The sequence below is a fragment of the Arachis ipaensis genome, chromosome B9 (assembly GCF_059453495.1).
Source record: "Arachis ipaensis isolate K30076 ecotype BB chromosome B9, ASM5945349v1, whole genome shotgun sequence".
NCBI classification, from domain to species: Eukaryota; Viridiplantae; Streptophyta; class Magnoliopsida; order Fabales; family Fabaceae; genus Arachis; species Arachis ipaensis.
Window position 1 is genome coordinate 131,087,813 of NC_142444.1, and position 23,627 is coordinate 131,111,439.

Genomic DNA, 23,627 nt, shown 5'->3' on the forward strand with positions numbered 1-23,627 from the left:
ATTTCATGGACTTCCATCTGAAGATCCTTTTCAGTTCTTAACTGAATTCTTGCAGATCTGTGATACTGTTAAGACTAATGGAGTAGATCCTGAAGTCTACAGGCTCATGCTTTTCCCATTTGCTGTAAGAGACAGAGCTAGAATCTGGTTGGACTCTCAACCCAGAGACAGCCTGAACTCTTGGGATAAGCTGGTCACGGCTTTCTTAGCCAAGTTCTTTCCTTCTCAAAAGCTGAGCAAGCTTAGAGTGGATGTTCAAACCTTCAGACAGAAAGAAGGTGAATCCTTTTATGAAGCTTGGGAGAGATACAAAGGACTGACCAAAAAGTGTCCTTCTGACATGCTTTCAGAATGGACCATCCTGGATATATTCTATGATGGTCTATCTGAGTTATCTAAGATGTCATTGGATACCTCTGCAGGTGGATCCATTCACCTAAAGAAAATGCCTGTAGAAGCTCAAGAACTCATTGACATGGTTGCTAATAACCAGTTCATGTACACTTCTGAAAGGAATCCTGTGAATAATGGGATGCCTATGAAGAAGGGAGTTCTTGAAGTTGATACTCTGAATGCCATATTGGCTCAGAACAAAATATTGACTCAGCAAGTCAATATGATTTCTCAGAGTCTGAATGGAATGCAAGCTGCATCCAACATTACTCAAGAGGCATCTTCTGAAGAAGAAGCTTATGATCCTGAAAACCCTGCAATAGCAGAGGTGAATTACTTAGGTGAACCTTATGGAAACACCTATAACTCATCATGGAAAAATCATCCAAATTTCTCATGGAAGGATCAAAAGCCTCAACAAGGCTTTAATAATGGTGGAAGAAACAGGTTTAGCAATAGCAAGCCTTTTCCATCATCCACTCAGCAACAGACAGAGAATTCTGAGCAGAACCCATCTAGCTTAGCAAACTTAGTCTCTGATCTATCTAAGGCCACTGTAAGTTTCATGAATGAAACAAAGTCTTCCATTAGAAATTTGGAAGCACAAGTGGGCCAGCTGAGTAAAAGGATCACTGAAATCCCTCCCAGTACTCTCCCAAGCAATACAGAAGAGAATCCAAAAGGAGAGTACAAGGCCATTAACATAAGCACCATGGCTGAACCTGTAAGGGAAGGAGAGGACGTGAATCCCAAGGAGGAAGACCTCCTGGGACGTCCAGTGATTAATAAGGAGCTTCCCTCTGAGGAACCAAAGGACTCTGAGGCTCATCTAGAGACCATAGAGATCCAATTAAACCTCCTTATGCCATTCATGAGCTCTGATGAGTATTCCTCTTCTGAAGAGAATGAGGATGTTACTGAAGAGCAAACAGCCAAGTTTCTTGGTGCAATCATGAAGCTGAATGCCAAATTATTTGGCATTGATACTTGGGAAGTTGAACCTCCCTTGTTCATCAATGAACTAAGTGATCTGGATCAACTGACATTGCCTCAGAAGAGACAGGATCCTGGAAAGTTCATAATACCTTGTATTATAGGCACCATGATCTTTAAGGCTCTGTGTGACCTTGGTTCAGGGATAAACCTCATGCCCCTCTCTGTAATAGAGAAACTGGGAATCTATGGGGTACAAGCTGCTAAAATCTCATTAGAGATGGCAGACAATTCGAGAAAACAGGCTTATGGACAAGTAGAGGACGTGTTAGTAAAGGTTGAAGGCCTTTACATCCCTGCTGATTTCATAGTCCTGGATACTGGAAAGGAAGAGGATGAATCCATCATCCTAGGAAGACCTTTCCTAGCCACAGCAAGAGCTGTGATTGATGTGGACAGAGGAGAATTGATCCTTCAATTGAATGAGGACAACCTTGTGTTTACAACTCAAGGATCTCTCTCTGCATCCATGGAGAGGAAGCAGAAGAAGCTTCTCTCAAAGCAGAGTCAAACAAAGCCCCCACAGTCAAACTCTAAGTTTGGTGTTGGGAGGCCACAACCAAACTCTAAGTTTGGTGTTGAACTCCCATATCCAAACTCTAAGTTTGGTGTTGGAGAGTCTCAACAAAGCTCTGCACATCTGTGAGGCTCCATGAGAGCCCACTGTCAAGCTATTGACATTAAAGAAGCGCTTATTGGGAGGCAACCCAATTTTTATTTATCTAACAATATTTTTTAGTTATATGTCTTTATAGGTTCATGATCATGTGGAGTCACAAAATAAACAAAAAAATTAAAAGCGGAATCAAAAACAGCAGAAGAAAAATCACACCCTGGAGGAGCATCTGCCTGGCGTTCAACGCCAGAACAGAGCATGGTTCTGGCGCTGAACGCCCAAAATGGGCAGCATCCTGGCGCTGAACGCCCAAAACAAGCATGGTTCTGGCGTTCAACGCCAGAAATGGCAGCAAATGGGCGTTGAACGCCCAAAATGGGCACCAACCTGGCGCTGAACGCCCAGAGTTGTGTGCAAGGGCATTTTACATGCCTAATTTGGTGCAGGGGTGTAAATCCTTGACACCTCAGGATCTGTGGACCCCACAGGATCATCTCAGGATCTGTGGACCCCACAGGATCCCCACCTACCTCATCATCTCTCTTTCCATTCATGATCATCCCTTCTGTTTTCCATTTACCACTCACATCCATACACCCCACCTACCTTCAAAATTCAAAACCAATTTCCCACCCATATGGCCGAAACCTTTCCCCCCTCCCTTCCCTATATAAAGCCCTCAATTCTTCTTCAAATTCACACAACACAACCCCTCTATACCCTTCTTGGCCGAAACACATCACCTTCTCCCTCTCCTCCATTTCTTCTTCTTCTTCATCTATTCTTTCTTCTCTTGCTCGAGGGCGAGCAAAATTCTAAGTTTGGTGTGGTAAAAGCATAAGCCTTTTGTTTTTCCATTACCGTTGATGGCACCTAAGACCGGAGAATCCTCTAGAAAGGGGAAAGGGAAGACAAAAGCTTCCACATCCGAGTCATGGGAGATGGAAAGGTTCATCTCCAAAGCCCATCAAGACCACTTCTATGATGTTGTGGCCAAGAAGAAGGTGATCCCCGAGGTCCCTTTCAAACTCAAAAGAAATGAGTATCCGGAGATCCGACATGAAATTCAAAGAAGAGGTTGGGAAGTTCTAACAAACCCCATCCAACAAGTCGGCATCCTAATGGTTCAAGAGTTCTATGCCAATGCATGGATCACCAAGAACCATGATCAAAGTAAGAACCCGGATCCAAAGAACTATGTTACAATGGTTCGGGGGAAATACTTAGATTTTAGTCCGAAAAATGTGAGGTTGGCGTTTAACTTGCCTATGATGCAAGGAGACGAACGTCCCTACACTAGAAGGGTCAACTTTAATCAAAGGTTGGACCAAGTCCTTATGGACATATGTGTGGAAGGAGCTCAATGGAAGATTGACTCCAAAGGCAAGCCGGTTCAACTAAGAAGATTGGACCTCAAACATGTGGCTAGAGGATGGTTGGAATTCATCCAATGCTCCATCATCCCCACTAGCAACCGATCTGAAGTCACTGTGGATAGGGCCATCATGATTCATAGCATCATGATTGGAGAGGAAATAGAAGTTCATGAAGTCATCTCTAATGAACTCTACAAAATAGCCGAAAAGTCATCCCCCATGGCAAGGCTAGCTTTTCCTCATCTTATCTGCCATCTATGTTACTCAGCTGGAGCTTTCATAGAAGGAGACATTCCTATTAAGGAAGAGAAGCCCATCACTAAGAAAAAGATGGAGCAAGCAAGAGAGCCCATTCATGGAGCTCAAGAGGCGCAAGAAGCTCATCACCATGAGATCTCGAAGATGCCTCAAATGCAATTTCCTCCACAAAACTATTATGAGCAAATCAACACCTCCCTAGGAGAATTAAGTGCCAACATGGGACAATTAAGGGTGGAACATCAAGAGCACTCCATCATGCTCCATGAAATAAGAGAAGATCAAAAAGCAATGAGGGAGGAGCAACAAAGACAAGGAAGAGACATAGAAGAGCTCAAGGACATCATTGGTTCCTCAAGAAGGAAACGCCACCATCACTAAGGTGGATTCATTCCTTGTTCTTATTTCTTCTATTTTTCGTTTTCTATGTTGTGTGCTTATCTATGTTTGTGTCTTCATTACATGATCATTAGTAGTTAGTAACTGTGTCTTAAAGTTATAAATGTCCTATGAATCCATCACCTCTCTTAAATGAAAAATGTTTTAATTCAAAAGAACAAGAAGTACATGAGTTTCAAATTTATCCTTGAACTTAGCTTAATTATATTGATGTGGTGACAATGCTTCTTGTTTTCTGAATGAATGCTTGAACAGTGCATATGTCTTTTGAAGTTGTTGTTTAAGAATGTTAAATATGTTGGCTCTTGAAAGAATGATGACAAGGAGACATGTTATTTGATAATCTGAAAAATCATAAAAATGATTCTTGAAGCAAGAAAAAGCAGCAAGGAACAAAGCTTGCAGAAAAAAAAAAGAAAAAAAAATAGGCGAAAAAAAAATTTGAAAGAAAAAAGCAAGCAGAAAAAGCCAAAAGCTCTTAAAACCAAGAGGAAAGAGCAAAAAGCCAATAACCCTTAAAACCAAAAGGCAAGGGCAAATAAAAAGGATCCCAAGGCTTTGAGCATCAGTGGATAGGAGGGCCTAAAGGAATAAAATTCTGGTCTAAGCGGCTAAACCAAGCTGTCCCTAACCATGTGCTTGTGGCGTGAAGGTGTCAAGTGAAAACTTGAGACTGAGCGGTTAAAGTCAAGGTCCAAAGCAAAAAAAGAGTGTGCTTAAGAACCCTGGACACCTCTAATTGGGGACTTTAGCAAAGCTGAGTCACAATCTGAAAATGTTCACCCAATTATGTGTCTGTGGCATTTATGTATCCGGTGGTAATACTGAAAAACAAAGTGCTTAGGGCCACGGCCAAGACTCATAAGGAAGCTGTGTTCAAGATTCATCATACTGAACTAGGAGAATCAATAACACTATCTGAACTCTGAGTTCCTATAGATGCCAATCATTCTGAACTTCAATGGATAAAGCGAGATGCCAAAACTATTCAAGAGGCAAAAAGCTATAAGTCCCGCTCATATGATTGAAGCTATGTTTCATTGATAGTTTGGAATTTATAGTATATTCTCTTCTTTTTATCCTATTTGATTTTCAGTTGCTTGGGGACAAGCAACAATTTAAGTTTGGTGTTGTGATGAGCGGATAATTGATACGCTTTTTGACATTGTTTTTAGTATATTTTTAGTAGGATCTGGTTACTTTTAGGGATGTTTTCATTAGTTTTTATGTTAAATTCACATTTCTGGAATTTACTATGAGTTTGTGTATTTTTCTGTGATTTCAGGTATTTTCTGGCTGAAATTGAGGGACTTGAGCAAAAATCATATTCAGAGGTTGAAGAAGGACTGCTGATGCTGTTGGATTCTGACCTCCCTGCACTCAAAGTGTCTTTTATGGAGCTACAGAACTCGAAATGGCGCGCTTCCAATTGCGTTGGAAAGTAGATATCCAGGGCTTTCCAGCAATATATAATAGTCCATACTTTGGCCAAGTTTAGACGACGCAAACTGGCGTTCAACGCCAGCTCTCTGCCCAAATTTGGCGTCCAGCGCTAGAAAAGGATCCAAAACTAGAGTTGAACGCCCAAACTGGCATAAATACTGGCGTTCAACTCCAAGGAGGACCTCTACACGTGCAACACTCAAAGCTCAGCCCAAGCACACACCAAGTGGGCCCCAAAAGTGGATTTATGCATCAATTACTTACTTCTGTAAACCCTAGTAGCTAGTTTATTATAAATAGGACATTTCACTATTGTATTTGACATCCTGAGTTTTATCTTCAGATCATAGAGTCTTGGTTACTCCGGTTCCCCTCTGGGGCCGGGACCAATGAACTCCATTATCACTTATGTATTTTCAACGGTAGAGTTTCTACACTCCATAGATTAAGGTGTGGAGCTCTGCTGTTCCTCAAAGATTAATGCAAAGTACTACTGTTTTCTATTCAATTCATCTTATTTCGCTTCTAAGATATTCATTCGCACTTCAACCTGAATGTGATGAACGTGACAATCATCATCATTCCCTATGAACGCGTGCCTGACAACCACTTCCGTTCTACCTTCGACTGAATGAGTATCTCTTAGATCTCTTAATCAGAATCTTTGTGGTGTAAGCTAGAATGATGGCGGCATTCAAGAGAATCCGGAAAGTCTAAACCTTGTCTGTGGTATTCCGAGTAGGATTCAATGATTGAATGACTGTGACGAGCTTCAAACTCGCGATTGCTGGGCGTAGTGACAGACGCAAAAGGATAGTAAATCCTATTCCAGCATGATCGAGAACCGACAGATGAATAGCCGTGCCGTGACAGGGTGCGTTGACCATTTTCACTGAGAGGATAAGATGAAGCCATTGACAAGGGTGATGCCTCCAGACGATTAGCCGTGCCGTGACAGGGCATTTGGATCATTTTTCTGAGAGAAGACCGAAAGTAGCCATTGACAATGGTGATGTATCACATAAAGCCAGCCATGGAAAGGAGTAAGACTGATTGGATGAAGATAGCAGGAAAGCAGAGGTTCAGAGGAACGAAAAGCATCTCTATTCGCTTATCTGAAATTCTCACCAATGAATTACATAAGTATTTCTATCATTTATTATTTATCTTTTAATTATCTAATCCAATCACATTTAACCCTACCTGACTGAGATTTGCAAGGTGACCATAGCTTGCTTCATACCAACAATCTCCGTGGGATTCGACCCTTACTCACGTAAGGTATTACTTGGACGACCCAGTGCACTTGCTGGTTAGTTGTGCGAAGTTGTGAACCATGGTATTGGCATCATGTTTTTGGCGTCATTACCAGGGAAAGAAAGAGCGATGAATTTTACATAATCAAAGTGTAATCACAATTTCTGCGCACCAAAGTTCAATGAAAAATTTTTTTTACTCAAATCAATTAGGATGTCAATGACCTATTAAGAATATTTTTCTTGGAGAATTTCATTATTTTAACTAAGCTTATTATACATATATGCAAACCTAGAAAATGCATCTAAAAATTCTAAAAGACCTAATAATAATAGAAAAATAAAATGTGAAAGTGTTAGGATTAGAAGTTTTTCACCCAAAAATGACCGTTTCGGTCGGACGACCTCCCCACATTTAAAAGTTTGCACCGTCCTCGGTACATTCAAAGATGAGCAAGGGGGATATGGTGACTTTATGGATTGCCACCTTCAGCTGGTGGACCAGCCAGTTGCTGCATGTTCTTTCTTCTGCTTCCGTTGTTGCTTATGGTGCATCCTCCATGAAAAATAGAAAACCAGATAAGAAAATAAGTAAATGCAAAAGCAGGGAAGTATATATTTTTGGAATGAGGTAATGATCACTTGAATGAAGTGAGTGACCTAATGTGTAACATGGATAAAAGTAAGTGTGCATTCTAAGTTGCGCGCAGTTTAGAACACACGCACACTAACATAAAAAGCTATGTCACAGTTACACAAAAGGAACATACACTTCACTCATTCTAGTGTGCCTGAGATGCTTCAAAGGAAACTTGTAAGTTAAGACCAACAAACAAGTCATAAAGAAGCATGAAAGCATTCAAGCGATAATCAAACAATTGTGAAATGGAAGATGAAGGGACATTGGTTGATGTACAAGGAGACTTTAATGATAAAAGAACAATGAAAATCACACATCAACCAATGACACACTTTGAATTTTGGTTCCCATCACCTAGTGGACATAAAATAGGACATATGGTTACTATGTAAAGTAGTAAAAGAGACTAGAGGTGAAATCAATCACATAGCAAGCAAGGTCCATATAGCTTGACAAATTTAAAAAGGTGTCACTAGGTGAACTTACAATCCAAATTCACAATTGGGGCATTATGCCAAAATGACTAGTTTCATGTGTATGTAGAGTACATAGTTAAACAATTGAGGGTCAACATGTCTTTAAGGCATAAGCATAACATATGGATGCATATGATCAAGTAACACAATGCATTGAGATAAATGCACAACATCCAACATCAAGAAATTGCCTAGTCAAAGTAAAGAGTTCTAATCCCATGTTGGCTAGCTACAACATGCAATTTAAAAGATTTAGAATGCTTAAAAGGCAATTCTTATGCACTTGGTATGCATAAAATTAAGCATGAAGAACTCAAAATCAAGTAACAAATTATAACCTCAATAAAAGATTCCAACAATGAATATTAACAAAAATGATTCTAGGATAGCATCTCATGAGTAATCAGCAGCAATTAACATCAAAATCAGCAAATTAAATTAATAATCCAACACTTAACACCAAAACAGAAAATTGAAGTAACTAACTAACTAACTAACCAACTAAAGGAGAATATGGTGAATGGTGAATGATAGTGGTGGGTGATGGTTGGAGGAGGGAAATAAAAGAAAAGAAGAGAGAAGAAGAAAAGAAATGGAAAGAAGAGAAGAAAAGAAAGGTGTGTGAACAGGGCAGGGGGTCACGCGTATGTGTGACAGGGGAAAAAATGGAGATGATATGTACGCGTGGGGTGGAATTTGTGCTAGACGCACAGTTTTGGCACCCTACCAGTACAACTCTCTGGTTTTTGGCCCATGCAGCAGCAGCATCAGCGCAAAGTGTGTACGTCGGCCACGCGCACGCATGGGTGTCACTTTTTTTTAAAGAAAGCATAAAAACATAATTAAACACTCTCCTTCCCTATTTACACTCTAAACCAACCAAAATTTTAAACTTAACAAAAATCCTTTTAGTTTTTGAAAAATTTTTCAAAGACAATGCAAACAAAACTTGCACTTCAAGCAGAGTGCAATTCAAAAACAACTATTCTAACTAAAACATGAATCTAGCAAGCAACCTATTAATCAAAGCAAGATATGAAAAAGTATGAAAAGAAGAAAACTACCAAACAATGGCAACCCAATTCATTCATTGATTATATATACAAGAGAATGGAAAGAGTTTACCATGGTAGGGTGTCTCCCACCTAGAACTTTTATTTATTGTCCTTAAGTTGGACAATTGATGTGGTCCTTCCTATGGTGGCTTATGCTTGAACTCTTCCTTGAATCCCCACCAATTTTTGGATTTCCAATAGCCTCTGGGATCCCAAATTGTGTGCCTCACTCTTCTAAGAACTTTCAAGCAAGTAGTAAGGCCCTAAGATTGACGATTGTTGATGTGTATTCTGGGATCCCATACTTTGTTTGTCAACACCCCTTCTTGATCTACATGCTTCAAATTGGGTGACAAAATTCTTGAATTCTCCTTATGACTCCTAATCCTCATCCTAACTCAATTGAATTGAGCTTTACTCAACATATGAATCCCAAAGTTTGAGTTTCCATCCACTATACACCTTGATTCTTGTTGCCAACCAACATCCAACTCCTTTTTACTTTCTAGCCCACAAATAGCTCTAAGTTGACCCTCCGTTTCTAACAAAACATATTGATATGGGTCAAGAAGATTAAATGATAAGATGATTACCTACTCAATTTTTAACTTGGATGGTGACTTAGCAAGGAGGGTATCCAATGGTTTTGACAATGTGAGCTTCATTCCTTTTGACTCCTCCTTGATGACTTCTACATCTTGAAAGCTTCCTTCAACTTCTACTTGTTTGTCAACTTCTTCCAACTCTTCCTCATCATCAATCACATCAAATTTTGGAGGTTGTGTGAAGTCTACTTCAACATCAATTTCACATCCAATGGAAGAAGCTTCAACAAGGTCACCAATGTCACTTGGTGTAGAGTTGTCTTCAATGATGGAACTTGCCTCTTGCTCAACCTCCCCTAGATCTTCAACTATTTCTACATTTTCAAGAGTTTCTACTTCCTCCACTTGTTGCAAAACATACTCCGTCTCCTTGTTCTCAAGTTGAGATTCTAGAATCTCCTTCATGCTCCACTCGTCGGTTGATTTTCCATATTCACACGTGGAAATGCTTTGGTTGTGACATGAATCCCATGAGTCCAAGTTAGCTTTAGTTTTGGAAAGGTTAGCCTCGTTAGCTTCGTGCATCTTTTGGGCTTCCTCTTGCTCCCTTTGAAGTATGATTACTTGAAGCCAATCCATTAATTCCTTGAGACGATCCCATGGCCATTGTTCTGCTTGGTTGACATAATTAGGATCATGTTGCTCTTGGATTGATGGATATGGATATTCTTCCATGGAGGGTTGTGGTTGGAAGGAGAGTTCTTCATATGGTTGGAAGTTCTCATATATGGGAGGTGGTGGTTCAATAGGGTTGTCGGGGTAATGATATTGGAATGATGGTGGTTCAACGGGTGCTCGTTCATCATGGTCATAAGCGTGTGCATAAGGAGGATATGGATTTGGATTGTGTGAAGGTGATTGATAGAAATAGGATGTGGATTGATAGTATGGTGGTTGAGGACTATGTTGAGAGTATAGTGCATGGAATGATGGTGGTTCAGTGACATAATCATGATAAGGGCCATCATATCTATGGGAATGATATGCATTATAGGGGGGTTACAATCATAGTAGCTTGGTTGAGGAGGTTGCCATGAGGATTGCTCATATAGATGTGGCTCCCATCTCAAGAATTCTTCCCTCCCATAATGTGAGCCATCATTAAAGTTTCCACTACCTACAACATAATCATAATCATACCCAAAAATACAAGGATGAGAATTCATATGGGAAAAAAAAACTCAAAACAAGAATGTCAAAAAGCAAAGCAAAAAGCCAACTCCTAACTACTAGCAAAACCAAGAAATAACCAAAAGAGGAATATTCACAATATGGATATATTCACAATAGCCAATAATATAACACCATTGCAATTCCCCGGCAACGGTGCCAAAAACTTGATGAAAGTTTTATGTCGGTTAGGAATTTTCACACAAATAATCTCGTTGCAAGTATAGTCTAAACCGACAAACAACCTTCAATCAAAGTTTTAATTTATTTGTCACAAGTACAAACCCTAATAAAAATCGAGAGTATTTAAACCTCGGGTCGTCTCACAAGGAATTGCAATGAAGTGCTCAATTATTGGCTATGAAGGAACGAGGGGGTTTGATTTGATGATTGACAAGAAAAGTAAATAACAAAAAACTAAATAAGCATGCAAGGAATTAAATGAAAGGTAACTAAAGTAACAAAAATAGAAATTAAATGGCAAAAAGAACTCTTGGCTAAGGCTTGGAAATTGAGATCACCATCCTTGTCTACAAACCATATATTGAGAATTATGAGGGACCAAACCCATCAAGTCTAATTCTATGCTTGAAGTATGTCAAATTGGCTTGATCAACATCAACCCATAAGCCCCAATCTAGCTACTAATTGACTTAGTAGTAGACTAGTGTCAATGGGTATCAAATTAACAAACAAGGGTTCTCAAATCACCAATTCAAAGAGACCCAATGACTCAAGGTCCCTCAATTCCCTTAGTCTAGGCCAAGAGTGAAGAAAAATGGAAAAGAAAGAAATCAACAATAGAAAGTGAGGTAAACATCAAGAGACATAGAAATATAAAATTGCATTAAACGGAAATTGAGATCCAACAATTGTTCATAAGCTAAATAAACAAAATAAAAAAACTCACAAGAGAAACTAAGAATATTAAGGCAATAGAGCAAGAAAATGTAAAGTGGATTAACAAGAACAAGAATTAACATCTTAGATCTAAGATAATGGGACCTAAACTACCCTAAATTCTAGAGAGAAGAGAGAACTTCTCTCTCTAGAATTCTAACCTAAAACATGGTAAAAACTCTACTGTGACTATTTCTCCCCATTCCCTTACAATTCTTGGGTTCAAAAGCATTAGAAATGAGTTGGATTTGGGCCTCTTTCAGCTAAGAAATCGCCCCCCAACGTATTGCCTTTAAGTTGGTCACGTGCCGCTTGTCACGCATACGAATGGGTCACGCGTACACGTCACTGGCAACTTTTCTTGTCACGTGTACACGTTGCTCACGCGTACGCATCGCTTGACGATTCCTTCCCACACGCACGTGAGCCACGTACAGGCGTCACTGGGCAGATTACCAAAATCCCATTTCTTCATGAATTCTCCATTTTTGCATGTTTTTTCTTCATTTCTTCACCCCAACCTTTACCTTTTAATCCCGAAATCACTTAACAAACATATCAAGGCATTGAATGGAATTATGAATTAAATTTATCAATTTTTGAGCCTAAAAAGCATGTTTTTACTTTTAAGCACAAATTAGGAGAAATTCACAAAACCATGCTATTTCATTGAATAAATGTGAGAAAAGTTTATAAAATCCCCTAAATTAAACACAAGATAAACCACGAAATTGGGGTTTATCAGGAGGCAACCCAACCATCATATCCTATAGTCTACTTTTACATTCTTTTATGTTATTTTAGTTTATTTGAATTTGATCTCATATCATTTTTTTTCTATTGATTTTCATAGTTTTCCTCCTTTTTCTAATGTTTGTGATCATGTATAGCACTTAGAACAGAAACAGAAAAGCACAGTAAGACAAACAGAACACCCTGGAGAATACCCCTATTGGCGTTGAACGCCAGATCTGGCATTTAGCGCCAGAGGGAGAATGGGAGGTTGGGCATTAAACGCCCACAAGGGAGCCAAAAATTGGGGTGAAGTTGGGATGGAGCTACATTACAAGACCACAACAGGTTGGTCTCAAAAGGAGTAAAGGGAAGGGTGATATCCATCTGGCTAAAAAAGAAATCGTACGCATAGAAAAAAGGACGGTCTCCAGCAACTCGAGTAGAGAAACAAACTCTCTCTTCAGGAGTAGGGGATACAAGCTCATAATTCTTTTCCTCACTACCACTACTACAAACCCTATGAAACTGCCTAAGCTGCTGATAAAATTTGGAATCAACCAAAGAAACGCACAAAAGAACCATCGAATCCACCCAATCAGCCATGCCCTCAGGGACTTGAGAAGATGTCTCAATGATGTTATTGCGAGAAGACATGAGGTCAACTAGTCCTACAGCAAGAAAAGAAGAAAATAAATTACTAACCCAAACATCTCGGATAAAGTCAAAAACAAACCATATCAGAACAGCTCGGACAAGCATGACACCAGAGCAATACAAGCAACAAAAGGAAACCCTAGGACCCACATTAAAGATCCAGGGGCATCCTTTGGAGGCAAGTTATGGAACAAGGACTCAGGGAAACCTACAAGTCTACATCTCTACACATCCTAACAGGAAGATAACACTCTGAGAAGAAAGCTACGAGCTACAAATCAAATAAAGTCATCAAAATAACTACCTCCCAAATTCACATTTGCAAACGGAACTCCCAAGCAACGAAAGTATCAAGAAGAAGTCATCAAATACGCCACCTTTTTCAGAAAATAAACACCCCAAACAAACAAACCGCTAGAAAAAATCGTTACTTTCTACAAAAGTTCATCAGTAAAATCATCAACATAGCGAAAGTCACCAAAAGGAGCAACCTTCTGGGTAAAACAGGTTCATAAAAACCAGAAAAACATGCAGCACAGCGACAAGCGAGCATGACGATGCAAAAAGATTCAAGCTTTCCAAACATGCATTCAAGCAAAACCAAAACTTTACCAAGAACCGAAGGCAAAGCAAAAGAAAGAAAAAATGGCAAGAAAAAGAAAAACCAACCTGGACCAAGGAGGAAACTTCGAAAGAGATTGAAGACGGAGAGACGGAATCGCCCTTCAAAAAAAAGAACCCAAAATCACCAAATGACGTTGCAATGAAAAAATACAAAAACAGAAGGCGAGAGAACAAAGGAGGAAGTTACAAAGAAAGACGAATAAAAGAAACTGTTTTTCAGATGACTAAATTCAAAATAAAGAGCTAAGGGAAATGGAGCATTAAAAAGCAATTAATAAGGGTATTAAAACCCTCGCCCGTTCCTAAGAACAGTGCGCTAATACAAAAGGGCGCACTTTTAGGAGAAAACGTTCCACATTCAAAAACGAAGACTCTACAAAGAAAGAAGTCGACAAATGCTTGAGTTCGGCTTCACCAGAGAAGAATCGAAGTCCTAAAGATAAAGACTCGACCTCAAAAAGAAAGACCGAGCTCGAGCAGGGGCACTGTTCATACCCTGGGTCGAGTTATCCGACCCGGGATGTTTAGCAACAAGGCGACCAACCTCTTCAGGTCAGACCATCCGACCTCTACACAAAGAGCTCGGCCAAATCGCCAGGAAAGCCCAATAAAGGGCCCAAATAATAGAACACGACCCCAATCCAAAGGCAGTCCGAGCCTATAGAGATAAAGGCGGTTCCCTTGAAGATAAGCTGACCTCATCCAAAGATAAGATAAGATAAGATAAAGATAACTAACTTATCTTATCTAAAAAGGTCACTCCACACTATTATAAATACACTGGAGCACCCAGGTATAACTCATACTCTGATTCTACATAATACCTGCTCAATACCCTTGCTAACTTAAGCATCGGAGTCCTTTGCAGGTACCACCACCCTCCGGTGACAAAGGATTAGCAGCATTACCAGTCCAACACGTCGGATGCGACTGCTCCGGCCTCCACCCACACGCCGGACACATCATCACCTGATCAGAACAGGAGATCTCGTCCGAGATCGACCTACAGTTTCAGGTAACCCCCGGAACAATTTTCATCGAGGCCTCGGAGATGTGAGAAAAGAAAAAAGAGGCACATTTTCCTAAATGTCTCGATCGTTATTTTAAAGCTTTATCTCGAGATCCATTTTTTTAGAAAACATATTTTATGAAAACATTTTAGTTTTCTCCTTTTCCCAACTCCCCTTTTTGGTCTCGTTGATTGACTACCTGATGAGCGGATAATTTATACCCTTTTTGGTATTGTTTTTACATAGTTTTTAGTATGATTTAATTACTTTTTATTATATTTTTATTAGTTTTTATTCAAAAATCATATTTCTGGACTTTACTATGAGTTTGTATGTTTTTCTGTAATTTCAAGTATTTTCTGGTTGAAATTGAGGGACCTGAGCAAAAATCTGATTCAGAGGCTGAAAAAGGACTGCAGATGCTGTTGGATTCGGACCCTCCTGCACTCGAGGTGGATTTTCTGGAGCTACAGAAGCCCAATTGGCGTGCTCTCAATTGCGTTGGAAAGTAGACATCTTGGGTTTTCCATCAATATATAATAGTCCATACTTTGCCCAAGATTTGATGGCCCAAACTGGCGTTCAAAGTTATCCTGAAACTTTCTGGCGTAAAACGCCAGAACTGGCACCTTTTAAGGCGTTAAACGCCCATTCTGGCACCCAGGGTGGCGTTTAACGCCAGCTTCGGGCATATGAACGTGAAGGATTGGAAGCTCAGCCCAGGCATGCACCAAGTGGGTCCCAGAAGTAGATTTCTGTACTATCTGCACTTAGTTACTCATTTTCTGTACACCTAGGTTACTAGTCTAGTATAAAAACTACTTTTAAAGATTCATTTTGGTACCTTTTTGACATTTTTACACTTCATATTGTAACTTTGACGGCATGAGTATCTAAACTCTATAGGTAGGGTGAGGAGCTCTGCTGTGTTTCAATGGATTAATGCAATTACTATTGTTTTCTATTCAATCACGCTTGATTTTATTCTAAGATACTCATTCGTACTTCAATATAAAGAATATGATGATCCGTGACACTCATCATTATCCTCAACCCTATGAACGCGTGCCTGACAACCACTCCATTCTATCTGAGCTCAATGTAGTCATTGGGCAACAGCTTGAGTGCGTATCTCTTAGGTTTCTGATCCACGGACCGAGTCCGGAGGTTAGAACTTTCGTGGTATAGGCTAGAACCAATTGGGCAGCATTCCTGGGATCCGGAAAGTCTAAACCTTGTCTGAGGTATTCCAAGTAGGATCTAGGAAGGGATGACTGTGACGAGCTTCAAACCTGCGAATGTTGGGCACAGTGACAGTGTGCAAAAGGACAAGGGTCCTATTCCGACGCTAGTGGGAGGCGACAGATGATTAGTCATGCAGTAGCTGTACATAGTATTTTTCATCTGAGACGAGCAATCCGATATTTGATTAGCCATGCAGAGATCGTACTTGGTATTTTTCATCCGAGAGGATCATACAGCTTGCCATTGAAGGAAGCCATGCGTGTTTGGAGAAGAAGACAGTAGGAAAGCAGAGATTCAGATGACAGAGCATCTCCGGAACCTCAGCCTGTTTCTCATTACTGAATCACAAGTACTATTTATTTCATGTTATTTATTTTTCATAAATACAATCACTTCTATTATTAATCTCCTGACTAAGATTTACAAAATAACCATAGCTTGCTTCAAGCCGACAATCTCCATGGGATCGACCCTTACTCACGTAAGGTATTAATTGGACGACCTAGTGCACTTGCTGGTTAGTTGTGCGGAGTTGTGAAAAGTGTAATCACAATTTCGTGCAGCAAGTTTTTGGCGCCGTTGCCGGGGATTGTTCGAATTTGGAAAACTGACGGTTTATTTTGTTGCTTAGATTAGGAAAAATTTATCTTTTTAGTTTAGAGTCACTAAAATTGAGTCTTCTATTATTGTTTTTGGTTAAAAATTTTAAAATCGTTATTTTCTTTTCTAATTTATTTTCAAAAATTAAAAAAAAAACCAATAACTTTATAATTTAGTCTTTTGTTTGAGTTTAATTTTATGTTTTAAGTTTGGTGTCAATTGCAAGATTTTATTTTTCTTTCAATTTTTCGAATTATTAGTGTCCAAAATATAAAAATTTTTAACTTTGGTGTCCTTTGTGTTTCAATTTTCTTTAAAATTTTTAAAAATTTATTCTTGGTGTTGATCTTGATCTTCAAAGTGTTCTTAGTGTTCATCTTGACATTCAAAGTTTTCTTGTTTGCTTTCTTTGTTTTGATCTAAAAATTTTAAGTTTGGTGTCATTTTATTGTTTTTCTCTTTCCTCATTAAATTCAAAAATTCAAAAAAAATATCTTTTCCTTTATTTGCTCATTATTTTCGAATTCCTTAGGTTGACTTAGTCAAAATTTTTAAAATTTGGTAGTTTCTTGTTAGGCAAGTTAAACTTTCAATTTTAAAAATTTATCTTCTTAAATCTTTTTCAAAACAAATTCTTTTTCAATTTTGTTTTATTATTTTTCGAAAATCCTTTATAAAATTTTTCAAAATCTTTTTCTTTTCTTATTCACAATTTTCAAATTACTTGTACTATTTTATTATTTTGATTGAAAAATTTTAAGTTTGGTGTTTCCTTGTTGAGAAAGTTTCAATCTTTAAATTTTAAAAACATATCTAAAATTTTTCAAATCTTTCTAATTAATTAGCTATTTTAGTATTCGAATTTTTTTATTTATTTTAATCTATTTTATTTTATTTTATTTTATTTTATTTTATTTTCGAAGCTTATTTTTCTAGTTTTCAATTATTTTATTTTATTTTCTTCTCTTTTGAATTCGGTTAGCCTTAAATATATAAAATAAAAACAAAAATATTTTGATTTTTCTTTTGCTTTATTTCTATTTTACAATCTACAACATCTCCCTTTCTCCATCATGGACCTAAGTGAAAATGAACAGTCCATAAGGACCCTGGAGTCATATGCTAACCCCACTAATGCTTCCTATGGGAGTAGTATCTGTATACCTCCCATCAGAGCTAGCAGCTTTGAGCTAAACCCTCAGCTCATTATCATGGTGCAGCAAAATTGTCAGTATTCTGGTCTTCCACAGGAAGAACCTACTGAGTTTTCTGGCACAGTTCTTACAAATTGCTGACATAGTACGTGATAAGGAAGTAGATCAGAATGTCTACAGACTATTACTGTTTTCATTTGCTGTAAAAGATCAAGCTAAGAGGTGGTTAAATAACCAACCCACAGCAAGTATAAGAACATGGAAACAATTATCAGACAAATTCCTGAATCAATATTTCCCTCCAAAAAGGATGACACAGCTAAGGCTGGACATCCAAGGCTTTAAACAAGAGGATAATGAATCCCTTTATAATGCCTGGGAGAGGTACAGAGGGTTGCTAAGGAAATACCCCTCTGAAATATTTTCAGAATGGGTGCAGTTGGATATCTTTTACTATGGTCTTACAGAAAAGGACCAATTATCTCTAGACCACTCAGCTGGTGGATCTATACATATGAGAAAGACAACTGAAGAAGCTCAAGAGCTCATTGATACAGTTGCTAGAAATCAATATCTATACTTAAGTAGTGGGTCCTCCATGAAAGAAGAAGCTAAAGCAGCATCCACTGAACTTAGTCCTCAAGAACAAGTTGCTGAACTCAATCAGCAATTGCTTGTTATAACAAAATAGTTTGTAGAATTCAAAGAGATGCTCCAAGACACTAAAAATGCTAACCAGAATATGGAAGCACAATTGGATCAGACAAGACAGCAGCTATCTAAACAGATAAAAGAAGAATGCTAAGTTGTTCAATTAAGGAGTGGGAAGACATTGAATGTCTCAATTCAAAGCAGCAGAAGGCCAAGAAAGGAACAAATAACAGAGGATAACCAACCCACTGCCCAAAATCCTTCTGAGGACAGTAAGAGCCTAGAGAGGAATAATTATGGCATTCAAACGCCAGAAAAGGGTAAGAAAGTGGCATTAAACCCCCAAGGGATGGCCAGTTCTGGCGTCTAAACGCCAGAAAAAGGTGGCAATCTGGCGTTAAACGCCCATGCAGCACCCAGTTCTGGCGTTCAAATGCCAATAAGGGATCAGACACCTGCAAGTGCTGATAATAACCCCCTTAAGCAGGCTTCTCCAACCACTTCTGTAGGAAATAAACCTGCAGCAACTAAGGTTGAAGAATACAAAGCCAAGATGCCTTATCCTCAGAAACTCCGCCAAGCAGAACAGGATAAATAATTTGCCTACTTTGCAGACTATCTAAGGACTCTTGAAATAAAGATTCCGTTTGCAGAGGCACTTGAGCAAATACCCTCTTATGCTAAGTTCATGAAAGAGATCTTAAGTCATAAGAAGGATTGGAGAGAAACTAAAAAAGTTTACCTCACTGAAGAATGCAGTGCAGTCGTTCTGAAAAGCTTACCAGAGAAGCTTAAAGACCCCAGAAGCTTTATGATACCATGCACATTAGAGGGTGCCTGTACCAAGACAGCTTTATGTGATCTTGGGGCAAGTATCAATCTAATACCTGCATCCACTATCAAAAAGCTTGGTTTGACTGATGAGGTTAAACCAACCCAGATATGCCTCCAACTTGCTGATGGCTCCATTAAGATTCCATCAGGCATAATTGAGGACATGATTGTCAAGGTTGGGCCATTTGCCTTTCCCACTGACTTTGTACTGCTGGAAATGGTGGAGCACAAGAGTCCAACTCTCATTCTAGGAAGACCTTTCCTAGCAACTGGATGAACCCTCATTGATGTCCAAAAAGGGGAGATAACCCTGAGAGTCAATGAGGATGAGTTCAAGTTGAATGCTGTCAAAGCTATGCAGCATCCAGACACATCAAAAGTCTGCCTGAGCGCTGACATTATTGACTCTCTGGTAGAAGAGGTCAATATGACTGAGAGTCTCGAATCGGAGCTAGAGAACATTTTTAAAGATGTTCAGCCTGATCTGGAGGAATCAGAGAAAACAGAAGAACCTCTGAAAACTCCTCAGGAAGAGGAGAAGCCTCCTAAACCCGAGCTCAAGCCACTACCACCATCTCTGAAATATGTATTTCTGGGAAAAGATGACACTTTTCCAGTAATCATAAGCTCTACCTTAGAGCCACAGGAAGAGAAAGCACTAATTCAGGTGCTAAGGACACACAAGACAGCTCTTGGGTGGTTCATAAGTGATCTTAAGGGAATTAGCCCAGCCAAATGCATGCACAAGATCCTATTAGAGGATGACGCCAAGCCAGTGGTTCAACCACAGAGGCGGTTGAATCCAGCCATGAAGGAGGTGGTGCAGAAAGAGGTCACTAAGTTACTAGAGGCTGGGATTATTTATCCTATTTCTGATAGCCCCTGGGTGAGCCCTGTTCAAGTTGTCCCCAAGAAGGGAGGCATGACAGTGGTTCATAATGAAAAAAATGAACTGGTTCCTACAAGAGCAGTTACAGTGTGGCGTATGTGTATTGACTACAGAAGACTCAATACAGCCACCAAAAAGGATCATTTACCTTTACCATTCATAGACCAGATGCTAGAGAGACTAGCAGGTCATGAATACTACTGCTTTTTGGATGGCTATTCAGGTTATAACCAAATTGCAGTAGATCTTCAGGACCAAGAGAAAATAGCATTCACATGTCCTTCTGGAGTATTTGCCTACAGAAGGATGCCATTAGGTCTGTGCACTGCACCTGCAACCTTTCAGAGGTGCATGCTCTCTATCTTCTCTGATATGGTAGAGAAATTTTTGGAAGTCTTCATGAATGACTTCTCAGTATTTGGAGACTCATTCAGCTCCTGCCTTGACCATCTAGCACTTGTTCTGAAAAGGTGCCAAGAGAATAACCTGGTGTTAAACTGGGAGAAATGTCACTTTATGGTGACTGAAGGAATTGTCCTTAGGCACAAAATTTCGAACAAGGAAATAGAGGTGGATCAAGCTAAGGTAGAGGTAATTGAAAAATTATCACCACCTGCCAATGTTAAGGCAATCAGAAGCTTTCTGGGGCATGCAGGATTCTATAGGAGGTTTATAAAGAATTTTTCAAAAATTGCAAAACCTCTAAGCAATCTGCTAGCTGCAGACACGCCATTTGTCTTTGACACGGAGTGTTTGCAGGCATTTGAAACTCTGAAAGCTAAGCTGGTCACAGCACCAGTCATTTTTGCACCAGACTAGACATTACCATTTGAACTAATGTGTGATGCCAATGATCATGTCATTGGTGCAGTATTGGGACAGAGGCATAACAAGCTTCTGCATGTCATTTATTATGCTAGTTGTGTTCTAAATGACACGCAGAAGAATTACACAACCACAGAAAAGGAGTTACTTGTAGTGGTTTATGCCATTGACAAGTTCAGATCTTATTTAGTGGGGTCAAAAGTGATTGTGTACACTGATCATGCTGCTCTAAAATATCTCCTCACAAAGCAGGATTCAAAACCCATACTCATCAGATGGGTGTTGCCTTTGCAAGAGTTTGATATAGAAATAAGAGATAGAAAAGGGACAGAGAACCAGGTGGCAGATCACCTGTCTTGGATAGAACCAGTAGCAGGGGCGTCCCTCCCTCCTACTGAGATCTCTGAAACCTTTCTGGATGAGCAACTCTTTGCCATTCAGGAATTACCATGGTTTGCAGACATTGCAAACTATAAAGCTGTGAGGTTCATACCCAAAGAGTACAGTAAACAACAAATGAAAAAGCTTATTTCTGATGGAAAGTACTACTTGTGGGATGAACCATATCTCTTTAAAAGGTGTGCAGACGGAGTAATCCGTAGATGTGTGCCTAGAGAAGAGGCACAGAAGATCCTATGGCACTGCCATGGAACACAGTATGGAGGACACTTTTGAGGTGAGCGAACAGCCACAAAAGTTCTCCAATGTGGTTTCTACTGGCCTACTCTCTATAGAGACTCCCGAGAGTCTGTACGTAACTGTGACAGTTGCCAGAGAGCTGGTAATCTGCCTCACGGTTATGCCATGCCTCAATAAGGAATCTTAGAGATTGAGTTATTTGATGTATGGGGTATTGACTTCGTGGGGCCTTTCCCACCATCATACTCAAACACTTATATTCTGGTGGCAGTAGACTATGTATCTAAATGGGTGGAGGAAATTGCAACGCCCATAAATGACACTAAGATAGTAATGAAGTTCCTCCAGAAACACATCTTCAGCAAGTTCGGTGTCCCTAAGATACTAATCAGTAATGAAGGCACTCATTTCTGCAATAAATAGCTTGACTCTGCTCTGGTCCGAAATGGAATTAACCACAAAGTGGTGACTCCATATCATCCACAGATAAATGGGTAGGCTGAAGTCTCGAATAGAGAACTAAAACGAATCCTGGAACGGACTGTAAGTACCCGTAGAAAGGATTGGGCAAGAAGTCTGGATGATGCTCTGTGGGCATACAGAATAGCATTCAAGACTCCTATAGGGACCTCTCCATACCAGCTTGTGTATGGCAAAGCCTATCATCTTCCAGTGGAACTAGAACACAAAGCCTACTGGGCAACCAGGTTCCTAAACCTTGATGCTAAGGTAGCTAGAGAGAAAAGATTACTCTAGTTGAATGAGCTGGAAGAGTTCAGACTCAATGCTTTCGAAAATACTAAAATTTATAAAGAGAAAGAAAAAAGATGGCACAACAAAAGGCTGTCTTCTAGAGTCTTTAAGGCAGGACAGAAGGTCCTGCTGTTTAACTCTAGGCTCAGATTGTTCCCTGGGAAGTTGAAATCCCCGTGGATGGGACCATATGTGATTACAAGTGTGTCACCATATGGTTATGTAGAGCTTCAAGATATTGATTCTGAAAAAAGGTTCATTGTTAATGGACTGAGAATCAAACATTATCTTGAAGGCAATGTTGAGCAAGAATGCTCAAAGCTGAGACTAAATTAAAAGCTCAGTAAAAGTCTAGCTAAAGACAATAAAGAAGCGCTTACTGAGAGGCAACCCATCCATTATTAGATGTTTATAACAATTATATAAGTTTATTTAATTTTGTTAATTATGTTTGTTAATGCTTACCAGCGAAAAGGAAAAGGAAATAAAGGTTCAGAACATAAAACAGAAGAATCACAGAGAAAAAGAGCTCACTGGCGTTAAAACGCCAGTAAAGAGGCAAATTGGGCGTTAAACGCCAAAATGGGTAGCATTCTGGGCGTTTAACGCCAGAAACAGCAGCATCTTGGGTGTTCAGAAAAATGCCCAATGAGAAAGGATTTCTGGCGTTTAACGCCAGCCAGGGTATCTGGCTGGGCGTTAAATGCCCAAAATGGCCACCAGATGGGTGTTAAACGCCAGAACAGCTAGGGGAGAAGTAATTTCATTTCAGTTCAAATTTTTTCGAATTTTCATGTTTTAAATCAAAATTTTCTGCATCCAAACATTACAAACATTCATCTTTTAATTTCCATTCACAAAAATTTATAAACTTATAAATTCTTATTGATTCTCCTTCAAATTCTTTTCAAATATTTTTCAAAAACTCATTTATCTTTCCAATTTCTTTTCAAATCTTTTCAATTCATTCATATTATCTTTTATTTCTTAGATGCATAAACAAAAATTCATATTTCTCTAGTATCTTTTGCATATCATGTTTATCTTGTATCAATCATATCTTTCAATCATATCTTTTTCTAAAATTTTGAACCCATACCCTCCCTCCCCTCTATTTATACATTCGGCCATCACCTCTCCTCCATCATTCAAATCCTTCTCTCCATCTACTCATCTTCTTTCTTTGCTTTTGCATGAGGACAAGCAAACCTCTAAGTTTGGTGTGATTTTCCGTAATCACTGACCAAGATCATGGCCCCTAAAGGAAAACAAATCACTCCAAGAGGCAAGAAAGAAAACAATCCAAAACCACAATGGATGCATGGTGCACGAAATTGTGATCATCAACAATGGCGCCAAAGACTTGGAGCTCTCAAACGTGAATCGCACTTTGTCACAATTTCGCACAACTAACCAGCAAGTGCACTGGGTCGT

General features: G+C 39.3%; 1 non-coding gene across 1 annotated transcript; it reads right to left on the reverse strand.

The window, feature by feature from the left end:
- Positions 1-238: 238 nt before the first annotated feature.
- Positions 239-346, reverse strand: LOC148546337 (small nucleolar RNA R71). The gene has a single exon (XR_015901667.1). It is a non-coding gene; the product is annotated as a small nucleolar RNA R71 (small nucleolar RNA).
- Between the last annotated feature and the right edge of the window lie 23,281 nt (positions 347-23,627).